General features: G+C 36.9%; 1 long non-coding RNA gene across 1 annotated transcript; it reads left to right on the forward strand.

Moving 5' to 3' along the window:
• Nucleotides 1-1,872: 1,872 nt before the first annotated feature.
• Nucleotides 1,873-11,223, forward strand: LOC134480012 (uncharacterized). The gene is made up of 2 exons (XR_010054114.1): nucleotides 1,873-2,056; nucleotides 10,999-11,223. It is a non-coding gene; the product is annotated as an uncharacterized LOC134480012 (long non-coding RNA).
• The last annotated feature ends 2,651 nt before the right edge of the window (nucleotides 11,224-13,874 follow it).

The raw sequence follows: 13,874 nt of genomic DNA on the forward strand, positions 1-13,874 counted from the left end.
AAATAGCATGTAGCCACCGTGCAAACTTCCACAGACCCTAGAACCAAACAGGTTTGAGTAGCAAGAATAGCAACAAGACTTACTTTTTAAAATGAAGCATTCTGAACCTCCCAGTCAGAGGGAAGTCACACACACCTAGATTAAGGCTCAGTGTGTTTTCTCTTTGATGTACCTCACACAGGAAGATTCAGATTTAGTTGTGTGATCACTTAATTAAGTCCGTCTCTATCAACAGGCCGAAAGTTCTAGGAGCCAAGGACTCGTATTTGCACTTTTGCACTTTATTTTATCCCCTTGTCTAGCACGGTGTCTGGCTTTCAATAAGTATTAATTGAACGGTCGAGTGCATAGACTAATGAGAGGTCCGAGACTCTTATGAAGGATCACGGAAAAACTATGGTATTCAATATAAAGTAAGAAATATGGCATTAAATAATGAGAAGGTCTAGACAGGGCAGTCTGATTGACACAACCAACTTTTTCCCCCCCTTTATTCCAGATGTTTCAGAATAGAATCGTATCAGCGCAGCTTTTATTTTCTGTTCTTGACACCTCATTACTGGAGATCAAAAAAGTTAACTCTGTTCAGGTTGAAAGCAGAGGGAAAGAGTGGGAGACAAGCAACTTGATAGAACTGAAATGAAACCACTGCTATTCCAGGATAGGAACAATGATGAGGGAGCGTGTCACTTCCCAAAATGTGCTACTAGGAGGAACTGTGGCTACCGTTGCTTCAGAAGCAGATGACTCTTCCTCCCATCTTAACCAGGCACATAGAGACTCGCTTTTCTTCTTGAGAGGGAATCTCTTTGTTTTCTGGCTGTGTCAACTTAAAAAAAATGGTCTAGCTAGTGTGGTGTAAGATTCTAGAATTAAGGTTGTAGGTGAACTGTGATACTTGCAATGGGACTTCACCTACCACCTTGACCTCATTAGAAGTAAACTTAACTAGATGGAACCAAGTGTGTTAGGTCCAAGTTCAGCCTCTGTATTTTTGATCTTTCTTGTTTCTTTTGGTCTTAACTTCTGTGTTTTTTTTATAAAGGTCACTGTGAGGTCAAGTTGCCCATATGCAGCTTCTTAAGATGGTAAGTGGCCTGTAATGAGGGTACTCACTGCCATTCACCAAGCAGCACTGGCTTCTTCTAAAAAGAATGTTCATAGCCAAACAAACAATGGATAGCCCTGGAAGTCTCCAGGTTTGTTGCTACTGAACACCAAATTTACAAATATGTGTTCTTAAGCAAGGTGAATTTTTTTTTTTTGCTCCAGTAAGAAGTTTGTGCATACGCTCACAATTATCTGGAAGCTTTTACCTTTAATTTTAAGAAACAGGTTGAGGCTAGAAAAAGCATGTGTTTTCCAAACGTAACTGGCAATCCAATATGTGGCTTATTGGTACCGTGTTCTGTTGGCATGCTCTCCAGCTTCTAGGTAAAACAATTAAACAGGAAAATGAGAACCTTCTTACATGAAACAGGTCTTTGAAATCTATGTCTTCTTTATCCTTGAGGATCTGTCCCTTTCTACCATGGTTCAACGTGTGTCCCTTTCTCAATTCATTCTCCTCCTTTTGCCATCGTATACGTCTCAGTATTAGCTCCAGATTACAAGGACTCAAATGTTCTAATGCTGGCTGGTTATATAGATTAGGTGCTCCTAAGAAATTTGATGAACAATTCAATTAGCTGTGGACGGGAAGTCTGAAAGCCAGTCAGAATTATGATCCTCCCTAGGGAGGTTTGTTAACATGAAAAAGTATGCCATGGGTTAAGACACAGGTGCAGCAGCACACTCAGAACTGAACAGAACTCAGATAAAGGCAGCATTCCTAAGTTGTTTCTAACAATCGCCAGCTTCCGCATATGGAATGCTAAATAAATGTTGCTCATTCAAATCTTCTTCAAAGACAGGTTCTGGGGCTTCATTAATGTTGATAAAACATTTTGAAATCTTCCTGAAAGTCATTAAGGAATGATGTTAGCAGCCGTATCAACCCAGCTGGAAGCCAAGTTCATCAAACATCTTCAGGAAGACTTTTCTCGCTAAATTAGATGTAAGACACCTGCCAGAAAGAGTGCTTTCCCACCCCCTGTCCTGAACTACATTGTCATTTCTGGGGTGGGAGTGTTTCTTTTTCTTTCCATACATTCTGGAAAACATGCCCTGTGTCAGACTTTATTTCTTAACACCTACATGAAATATGGTAGGATGGAGACTGAGAGAACTTTCCACACATGTTAGTATGCCCAACACTCGGTGCTAAGAAAGATCTACTGTGCATTGTGTGGTCCAAAAGGAATCTAGTATGCACTTCCTGGGGGGTAAGACAGAGGCAATAGTTATTGTCTAACTGAGAAATAACTGAGTTATTCTCTCTTATGTAAGAAATTTGCAATTAGGATCATTTTGAATTTGGACCTTCTGAAAAGGTTTTTCTTCTCCTAATAAATCCCCGGCAGCTGAGACTAGAACCTGGACCTGTTCTGAAGGAAATTTTATGTTTGCTGTCATTGTTCCTACTTTTAGGCAATCCAATTCAAGGAACCTTTTCAAGCACCTGTGAAATGTCACAGCGTAGTCTGAGCTCAGTTTGATAATCAACTCAAGAGAAGAAATCTCCCTTTGCACGTCCAAGGATTGGCTTATCTCTAGCCCTCTGGGTACGAGAGCAAATTTCCTGGCATGACCTACTGGTCACTCTTTGCCTCATTAAACAGCTCCAGATCAATGAGCATGTGCAATCATAAGAAGGTTCTGTCCTAAGGAAGGCAAATTGCAGTCCGACTTCAAAGCAGCACACCTGACCTCATAGGAGACTGTCCCAGTTTATTGCTTTGCACGAATGTGTGTTTCAATCTATTACACTGATGACTTACCTTGTACTACTCTATGTTCAATTATGTATTTCTTGCTCTCATTACAGACCTTCAAACGACCACAAAAATATATTCATTTAATGCTTTTTCTGCTCCTTTAAAAGTTTTATCATTCAGACAGGAGGAAGAAAATGGTTTGAGCATTAGCACTGGGTATAAACTCAGATTGATTCTATGTACTTAAATTACTCAGATAATTGGAGCAAAGAAACTGTTTCACTGGCTGGAGTTGAATTAGCTGCTGAAAATGTACTTGGGGTCTTATATACATAGATATTCTGAATATATCAATGTACCCAATACCTATGGAGATACCAAAAAGAAGGTAATTAAAGAAATTCTGGGCTTCCAAAGAGACAAATATACAAAAGTTGGAGTTTTAAAAGGATGTGAAGGCAGTAGATAAGATAATTTTGTGCTGTAGAATCTTGTAATTACTGGTTTATAATTTAGGACCATTTTATTTGTGGGAAAATAAAATTTATTAGTTGTTGCCAATTTTAAATTATATGACTGATTATTATTTTAAAAGTCAAATTAAGCAAAGTCAACTAGTTAATAATAATAATAATATACACAAATAATCTGTATAGACCTACATATGTAATAAATTATGTATGAGTTGATGTTTTTTCTTAGTTTATAAAGCACATTGACAATATTCTAGGATTCATTTCATGTTAGAATCATGTTAGAATGGATCCTGTAGTGGTTTAAAACTAAGTAACAAGGGACAACACACATGTTCGTCCATGCTAACTCTTTTCTGATGTATGAGATTGGTCTATATGGATGCTATGAAGAGAAGTGGTTCACTTACTGCTATTCATCCTACAGTGAATGTGAATGGAGACAAGTAAATTGGGGAGGGGGATCTGTATAATCTGAGATCCAGAGACATTGACTGAATTTATAAGAAACAAAGGAGAAGAGCCAGCCATTCTTTCAATGACCCTCCCTGTCACTTCTCTACCTGAGAACTGCCTCTAGTACCAAGGCTAAGGCTGGGCACCGTTTGCCCTTAAAGAATGCTTGACATCTTTTGTTATCTATCTATCTATCTATCTATCTATCTATCTATCTATCTATCTATCTATCTATCTATACATCTATCTATCTATCTATCTATCTATCTATCTATCTATCTATCTATCTATCATCTATCCACTCATTGATAGTTTTGATTTGTCTGTTCTTTATGGTATAACCATTTGTCCTTTGGAATGATGTTAAATGCTTCTCCCTAAATCTGGCAAAAAAAAGGAGTTTTATCCTCATTAGCTTAAAAAATGCCTTCATTTAGCATTTTCAATTGGAAGCAAATTATCACCTAAGAATGTGGTACGATGATAACTTGTTACTGAAACTATTCATTTGAAACAACAAGTTGAATATGAAAAATAGCAGAGAAGCAACCATTTGTTTAGGTTACACAATGGCAGGCAATCTAACTATTCTAATTCCCTCTACCAATTTAATTCCATTTAGAAGTGGCAGCCTGTGGGTGGTGCGGTATCCTTTGTATCCAGAGACCCATTTGTTATTGTTTACTTCATCTGTTGCTTATTTACCCTGGTAAACATTTATGAATTTTCGCAGTATTGCTAGGTACCCTGCTAAGATCTTGGGGCATGGCAATTTCAAGACTAAATTTTCAGGGCATATCTCTTGCCACTGTTTAGTTCCTTGATATTCTAAACACCTGCTACCCTTTCCTGGTCCCTCTCTCCCCAGGACACTGTGAAGTGCTACACAGGCAGTTTCTAAGATAGTTTGGTTTTTCCAAGGTCACTGAAACAAAGCACAACATTCTTATTATCCGAAGCATGTTCATAAAACATTTTAGATTTCATTCAGCACCAAGTTTTGTTTCTTGTTCTCTCTGACATTTTAAGGAACCATTTTTGATTTAAATCATTCTCATTCTGATCCCCCGTTTTTTCAACATCACAGAGCTACTGGCTGTGTCTTTTCTCTGCCACCGTCTTGAGGTTGAAATCGTTCACTGGTGTGCAAATAAGGGGACTTTTGTGACAGGCAAAAAGACACAAGCTGGAGCCGCCTTTGCTGAAGATTCCTCACTATAAAGGCATTTGATAACCAATTTTGAAATATAAAAGTCCTTTCAAGCTGTGGCTGAAAACATAATATTTTAAGATTTGTTGTGAACACTTACCTTCAAGGTGAATTAATGAATTCCTAAGTTTAAAGGGAGTCAGGAAAAATGGCTCTTTTTTTTTTTGCTTTCCTTTGTTCCCTTAAGAAATTAATAGCCGTTATGATTAATGGAGGGCATTCCAAGGGACTTGTGTTTAAGATCAGGTTTGCTAGGCACATCTTGCAGTGATTCATTCCTAGAATTACCTCCAGGGATGGACCGTGTGCCAGGTACTCTCCTCATAGGAACAGATGGCACAGTCACATTAGGATAATACCAGAAGAGCTTATTTACAAAAAAGGTCTAACTACAAAGTTGCAGGTAGGGAGTTAGGGAAAGCCCCGAGGGGTTAGTACAGGAACCCTGAGCTGGTCTGAGAACATGCTGTTAACTCCAGTTCTAATGTGACTCGGGAAGAGCGAGGTTATGAGAAGCCAGAGGAGAAAGGGGCATGGCAGCGGGATGGCTGCAAGCAGGGTCACCTTCTTCGGAGGTGACTTTAATGAAAGGCACCAGAGGAGTGAATCCTTCCTCCTTCCATCTCCAGTTGGAGCTTCCTTTGGCTGAACTCACCTTAAACCCGTAGGACGCATGAACTTATTAAAGCTTTCCTTCTAGGTCAGTGTCCTGGGGCAGAGACCAAGGTGAGGACAGGTGCACAGCATATGGAATGCATCTGGCACAAGCAAACTGCGGCCTTACTGCCTCCACCCCAGAAGTAGCTTCCAGTTTGTTTCCCTGCATTGGGGTTAATATGTAGCTTAATTTTCCTAAGACATTATCTATAGAGTTTTCCTCCATGCTTAACCCTACTATCCATTTCCATATTTTAAAAAAAAACCTCCTGGTTTAGTTAATAAAATGTGTATGGACTCTACTTTAGGTCAGTTATTTATGTTTTGGAATCTATGTTATAAGTTATAGGGTCACCCTTTAATAATAAAGAGTAGGCTCTCTATGTAGTATATGTGCCTCAAAATCCACGAGAGATGCCTATATGGCAAAAAGAATATAAAAATATTTTCCTTGCAGCCTCCAAGGCTGAAGTATTTTGACTGCCTGTTATAGCGATGACATGGATGCACTCCATATCCTACTGCATCCTCTACTCCAACTGAATGGGGGTCTCCACGGTAACCATGGTGTCAACTGGGACCTTCTCAGTTGCTATTGTGCCAGGAAAGTCTTTTACCAAGATAGCCTTCTGACTTTCTTAATGAAAATTAATCACACCTCAGGAAACCTTCCTTGACCCACAATCCTGTTCCCGTCCACCCATGCTCCTCCTTACCCCGCTTTATTTTCTTCTTGACGCTTGATATCACCTGTGTATTTATTTGTCTGCCTTCCTCCGTTATTGGACTGTGTCTTATAAAATCTAATTTGGGGAATTATCAAAGCCTGTAATTTAATAAATTGTCTGGTATTGTATGTTAGGGAAGTAATCATTGAACAATAAAAATAAAGCACATAGATAAAGAATTCAGACTTAGGAATAAATACAAAGCATATAGGTAAAGAATGCAGAGGCAGGGTTCAATCAGTGAGTATCAGAATAGCACCCTTTACACAGCATAAGCAGAGATGTATAAATTCTGAGGCATGTTATTCAATGAGAGTCACTAACTTTAGTCTCATCACATGAGAGCAGGACACAGGGTAGAGGTCTAAGCTATTATTCATGATCCTTCCTTTTTGATATGAGATTCAAACATTATTTTTGTACTTTTAGAGAAATATTAAAATTAGGAAGGATGATTATAGATCATATAATTATAGCAAAGACAAAATAATCAAACTGATGTATTTAGATTATTCTATAAAAAAACCTAACATTTGCAAACAGGAATACCTTGACTTATTTTTCTATGATTCCCCTTTTGTTTTCTTCTCTTGTTTTATTGCTCTAGCTAAGACTTCAAACACTATATTGTAAATGAGTGGAGAGAATGGATACCTGCTTTGGTTTTGATCTTAGTGGAAACTCTGAGTGTTTTTTCTTTATTTAGCATGGTGGTTGTCATATACAGGCTTTATTACATTTAGGTACATTTCCTCCATGTGCAGTCACTTGGACTTTTATCAGGAAGGGATGATGGATTTTGTTAAAGGAACTTTATGGTTTGAAAGAAACAATTTATTGATTTATGCATATTTAGCCATTTCTGATTCTCTGTAATAGAACTGTTTTAGTCATAATGGATGACCTTTTCTATATGAGTGTCAAATTGATTTGTCATTTTTTATTTAAAGTTTTGCATCTATACACACCAACAAGATCTATCTGTAATTTTTTGTCTCTTTTATTGTTTGTTTGACTTTTCTTGCCTTCATCTGTTTCTGGCACGATGGTAATGATATCAGCATCATAAGATTTTGGGAACTTTTCTCCCCTTTTCAGTTTCATAGAGTAATTTGAGAAATACTAATGTTAATTCCTCTTTTGCATCCTAATAGGATTCTACAGTAAATCTATGTGGCTCTTGTCACATTAGCTGAAAGATTTTGAAAACAAATATAATTACTGCTTCAATTATGATGTTGGTTATGGACCTCTTAAAATTACTTGTTTTACTTTGCTTTAATTTCTATATGTTTAGTTCATCTGAACTTTATTCATTTAAAAATAGTTTTCCAAATAAATAGTGTGTATGTTTTCAAACTAGACCCTTATTTATTTTTTGAATTTCATTGGTATCAGTTGTGAAGGTTAAATTTTCATTCTCACTTTTATGAATTTGAGTCTTCTCTCTTTTGGTTAATATGGCCAAATATTTGTCAATTTTGCTTATCTTTTCAAAAGAAACAATTTCTCATTTCATTGATTTTTGTGTTACATTTGTTCTCTTTCATTAATTTCATCCTTGATTTTTGTATTCTTTTCCATCTACATTGTTGTGTTTGATTTGTGGTGTGGTCTTCCAAGTCCCTTAGGTGCATCCTTAAGTAATTAGTTTGAGATGACATAAATGTCTTGGTATAGGACTTTAGTGCCATAAAGTTCCTGATCATTTTCATTCATCCATTTTTGGTATGCTGTGGTTTTTTTTTTATTTAATTGTAGGAATTGTTATTTTCTTTCCGATTTCACTGACCTATTTATCAGTCAATAGTGTGTTATCTGATTTTCATGAGTTTATTTACTTTCTGTGGTTTCTACTGGTGTTTATATCTAGCTGTATTTCATTGTGTCAGACAAAATAATATTACTTTAAAATTCTGTATTTGTTGAGACTTGATTTGTTTTCTAATATTCAACTAATTTTGGAGAAAGTTCCATTGGTTATTGGGAAAGTAATTATTCTTTAGTACTTGGGTGGAATACTTTGCAGATGTTTGTTAATGCCATTTGGTTTATGGCGTTTGGCTCTATTCATTCTTTGCCTAGATTATCATTATATTGGCTATAGTTGACTATTCATGTCAATGTATTTGGATTAATATGTGTATTTATATCATCTCTGTCTCTGTCGCTATCTCTCTCTGTGTCTCTCTCTGTGTTTCTGTCTCTCTCTGTATCTCTCTCTCTCTCTCTCTCTCTCTCTCTCTCTCTCTCTCTCTCTCTGTGTGTGTGTGTATTTAGCTTATTTCCTGACTCTATTTGCAAAACATTACCTTTTTCCATCCTTTTAACCTAAAGCGCCATCTATTTTCATGGTAAAGTAAGTTTCTTAGAAGTATCAGAAAGATAGATCCTGTTTTCTAATAGAAAATTCTAGAGTGTGTGTATTTTTATTGTGGAGTTGAGGTACAAATATCAAGACACAATAATCACTACTTTTCCTATACATCAATAATAAATATACTTAAAAAGAAATAAGGGAAATAGTCCTCTCCACATTAGCTGCAAGGGTGGAAATGTCCAGGAATTAATGTAACCAGGGAAACAAAGAACCGCTACAATGAAGTTGTTAAGACACAGAAGATAGAAATTGATGAAATCACTAGAAGATAAAAAGATGCTGATTGATTGAAATGACCAATATTATAAAAATGACCATCCCACCAAAAGCAATCTGCAGATTTGCTGAAACTTCTATTAAAAATCTAATGCTATTCATTACAAACAGACATAGCATAAACCAACCCCATATTTATATGTAGGGAATGGTGGCTTGTTAACCAAAACTAAAGATGCATGGAAAAGCCTTGTGGAAACTCAGTAGTTAGTAAAGCTTATTTCAAACTATGCACAAAGAAAATACTCTACTGGGTAAAAAAATCTTACTCCTAAAAGACACATTATCAAATAAACTTTTCAGTATGAGGAATAAGATAGTTTGAGGCATAAGGTCCTTTCTTATGAGTTATTGGTCAGGGACATGTCAGAGGTTGCTATAACAACACAAGTTATTGATTGACATTGCCTTTTGTGAGCCATCATAACTGCATGGTAAGAACTTATTGTTGAAGATAACATACACTTTGGTTGCGGGACATAGAGAAACCGATCTTAAACTGACCAGAAAACCTGTATCCTGCTCCCTAACTTTACACTGTCAGAAGGTGCTATCTATGTAGTCTTGGTGAGAATTGGACCAAGGATTTTACACAGCACTACTCCCTGTATACCACAATACAATATCTACCTTCTAGGGCAGATGTGCCCACTGCTCCAATAGTTGAATAAATGTTATAAGTAACTGACTATTTTCTGATTGTATTTGAGGTCTTTCCACAGGAAGAGTTTCATGTCTGGTGTTATATCCTAGCCCATATTCCCCATGGCTGACAAAGTCAGGCCTTAGGATAGAATCTGCTATTGTTATTTCTGTTAAATAGTCATGCTATCAATTTGCCTTCTAGATATTTATGTTTCTGTGATCTCTGGGCTATTCTCAACCTTGGCCAGAGAAGTATCTCTTTACAGTGGTCAACCTTTAATAAAAAGATGCATAACATGTCAAACTGCTGAGAATAAGAGTAGAACATGTATATTATTAGCTCAGCCCACCAACTTTCTCATTAAACATCAAAGTTAAGGGAACATTGTAGATCAGGAAGCCAAAAAAATGTATAAGGCAGAAGATAAGGAGGAAGGGCTGTGAAATGTCTTGTAGACATGGCATGGTTATCACACTTAATAACTCACAGCACCTGTGGTGATTATCACAAAACCTAGAATCAGTAAGACAGCACCAAATTTCCAGCATAGTTGAAGTAGATGATATCAGGTCCTGTCCCCGTCCCTCACCAAATAGCTATGTAGAGTGGATAATTGCTAGAGATGAGAGATACATCCATTACTGAACATTCGGACTTCGGAAGTTTTCCCATGGTCTAATGGGTCGTCCTATACATATCCATACATATACAACACCAGTAAACCTTAGTGGGTTAATACAGAAAGGACATGAAATTGAGAGGGAAGACGTTAGAAAAAATATGGGGGAAGTTAGAGACTGAGATGTGGCTTAGATATGAACAGATCTCCTTGTGTACATGAAATTTGCAAAACCTAAAGAAAACTTTTAAAAGTATTAATTTCTGATACTTTGTCATATCATAGTAAAATAAAACTAGAAATCATAGCAACAGAAACCACAGAAGTTACAGAATTACGTGCAGATTGATTAACACATTCTTGTATAACCTGTCGAAGAAGTCACGGTTTTTATCATACAGCAATGCTGGACTTTGTCAAAAGCCTTTTCTGCTTCTACTACCATCATTAAGTGATTTCAGTACTGATGTCCATTTATGTGCCTTATTATATACAACCAACAGCACATGTTGAATTATATTTGCTTCCCTGGAAAGAATTCAGCATGATCATGGTACATAATCTTTTTAAGGTGCTAAAAAATTCAGTTTGCAAATATTTTATTGAATTTTTTCTCTATTTTCATTGGAGAAACTTATAGTTTCCTTTTTCAAATGTCTTTATCTGATTTCCTTATCGGAGTGATCCCAGCTTAATAGAATAAGTCTGATGGTGTTTTTCTCCTTTTGTTTTATGAGGGTCAAAGCTCTGAAGATTAGGAGTCAAAGGACCTCAATATAATGAAGGTTAAATACGACAAAGCTACAGCCAAAATTGTGTCAAGATCTGAAATGATACAAGGGTGGCTCCTCTCTGTGCTCATTCAATATCAAGCTTCATATCAGCTAAAGCAATAAGGAAGTGAAAGAGAAAGAAAAGAGTTACCAATAGAAAAAGGAAGAAATTAAATTATCCTTATTTTGAGGTGATATGATCCTATACTTTAAATACTGTAAAGATTTCATCAGAAGAACTCTTAGACCCAATAAGGACATTCAGCAACATAGCAGCACACACACACACACACACACACACACACACACACACACACACACACACACACACACAAACAGTAGCTTCTATATATCTGTAATGAATTTGAGGAAAAGTCAGCGGAATATCCTACTCACAATAGCTTTAAAAGAACCTTTCCTCCACCCCAAACTCTAAAAAATGGATACATAGAGTGAAAGGATAGAAGGAATTGGAAAACAATATTAAATGGTGGAGTTTCTGTGCTCCTGAAATGTGAAAATAGCACAGTGCTTCTTTCAGGTAGGCTTTCTATTGCTGTGAATAGATACCATAACCCTGGGCAACTCTTAGAAAGGAAAACATCTAACTAGGGCTGGCTTACAGTTTTAGTGGTTTAGTCCTTTATCATCATGGAGAGAAACATGGTAGCATTCAGGCAGATGTGGTGCTGAAGGAACTGTGAGTTCTACATCTTTATCTACAAGCAGCATGAAGGAGACTATATCATTCTGACCCTAATGTGAGCTTATGAAACCTCAAAGTCTGCCCCACAGTGACATATTTCCTCAAAAAGAGCCACACTTCCTAATAGTGCCACTCTCCATGGGCCAAGAACTCAAACAAAAGAGTCTATGTGGGTCATACCTACTCAAAGCACCACAACACTGATTCAATAAAATCCCCATCAAAAGTTACTTGGAAGCTCAAAAACTAAAGATGGGTTTGATTATAGATTCATGAGTTTGAATGCTTGGCCCATGAGGAGTGACACTATTAGGAGGTGTGGCCTTGTCAGAGTAGGTGTGGTTTGTTGAAGGAAGCATGTCCCTGTGGGAATGGGCTTTGAGGACTCCTAGGCTAAGTTTTAGTGTGGCATCCCAGTTTCCTCCTGGCTGCCTGTGGAAGACGCCTCCTCCTGACTGCCTTTGGATCAAGGTGTAGAATTCTAGGCTCCTCCAGAATCATGTCTGACTGAATGCTGCCATGATTCCCATCATGACAATAATGGACTAAGCCTTTGAAACCATAAGCCATGCTAATTAAATGCTATCCTTTATAAGGTTTGCCTTGGTCATGGTATCTAATCACAGCTATAAAACCCTAAGACACAATTCTAGGCAGAAGTAGACAGTGCTGAAGGTACCGTAATCCCTGAGTGTATTACAGATCCACACTAATGACACAAACTAGGCAAAACTGAACAGAAGACAGTAGGGGTTCCCATGTGTGCATTCAATAACAATTATCAAAAACAATCATACATTTAAAGGAGAAATATATATATACACTGGGAAACAAGTATAAGGGAAATACAATGCTATAGATAATAAAATGAACTGAACACTTTCCTTTTAAGGGACAGTCTTGGGAAATTAATAAAAATACCAAAAGTGTTTGTAAGAAGGAATCTCTTTATTGCATCTGTAAGTACCCTGGTAAAATTTTTACGAGTCATACTGAGAATAAGACATGTTGTGCTTGGTTTATTCATGTCCCCAAAAGATGGGTGAATTCCATCAGATCACTCACTGAGCCAGTGATAAATACAGTATTAAGCTATAAAGAAAATGGCCCATATTTCACCAGAGAAAAGAGTTCAAGGTTAAGTGAAAAGATTTCTTTTTTATTCCCACTATATCCATATAGATTCGTGTTATTTCAGCCTTGTCCCTAAGAAGAGGTTTATTTCATTTTATGTAACTAACCAAAAGGTGGCAGACAACACAGCATAACGCTACACATATCTTGCAATTTAGAAAAATAAAAATAAAGAAGGCAGCATTCACATTGTACTAATGATGTTTTCTTCGACAACTTAAAATACTTCATACATTGGGAGAGGATTTTTGAAACCAAAGTCAGGATTTTGCTTAATAAAAAGCAAGTTATTTTCTTGTAGTGATTATTACCCAGAGAATCATGGGGATCATAAGAAGACCAGATGCATAAAGGCATTTTTGCCTGTTGGTGCCTGTAGTGTATTCCCACTATTTTCATGGATGAAGATGCCAGAGCCCAGCAAGTATGTAACTTACCCATATTGTCTTAGTAATTCCGGTGTTTGATGGGGACTAGAGAATGTAGCCTCTGTCTATGTCTGAAATCAGTGACCTTTACCTTGGACCATTCAGTCCTTTCATTTCCACACTTACTGGAGTAAAAGGACATTTCATTGCTAGAGTTTTATCCAAGTTCATGTCTAGGCTCTACCGGCTAGGTATCTGAAGCAATTTCTGGGAATCCAAGTTAACTCAATCAAATTTAGAACCAATTTGTTTCCATCCTCTTGAGGAAGAAAGGTGTCAGCTATTACCATTCCTACCCTCAGACCTTATCACTTTCAAAGGACCACAACTTGCTCTATCCTCAATCTGGTCCTGAATCCTCATTCATTTTTTCATTCTAACTCCAAGGTTTGGAGGCTAAAACTTTGAAGTGCTAACACAAAAATGAGACTATAAACTTTATGTAAGAGACACTTAAATTTGGCATAATAATTTAGAGTTGAGACTACTATTGGTTATATTAATTAATATTTCACTTTTTCATTAATTTATTTATTCACTTTATATCCAGATCGAAGCCTCCTCCCTCTTTT

The sequence above is a fragment of the Rattus norvegicus genome, chromosome 8, assembly GCF_036323735.1.
Source record: "Rattus norvegicus strain BN/NHsdMcwi chromosome 8, GRCr8, whole genome shotgun sequence".
NCBI lineage: Eukaryota > Metazoa > Chordata > Mammalia > Rodentia > Muridae > Rattus > Rattus norvegicus.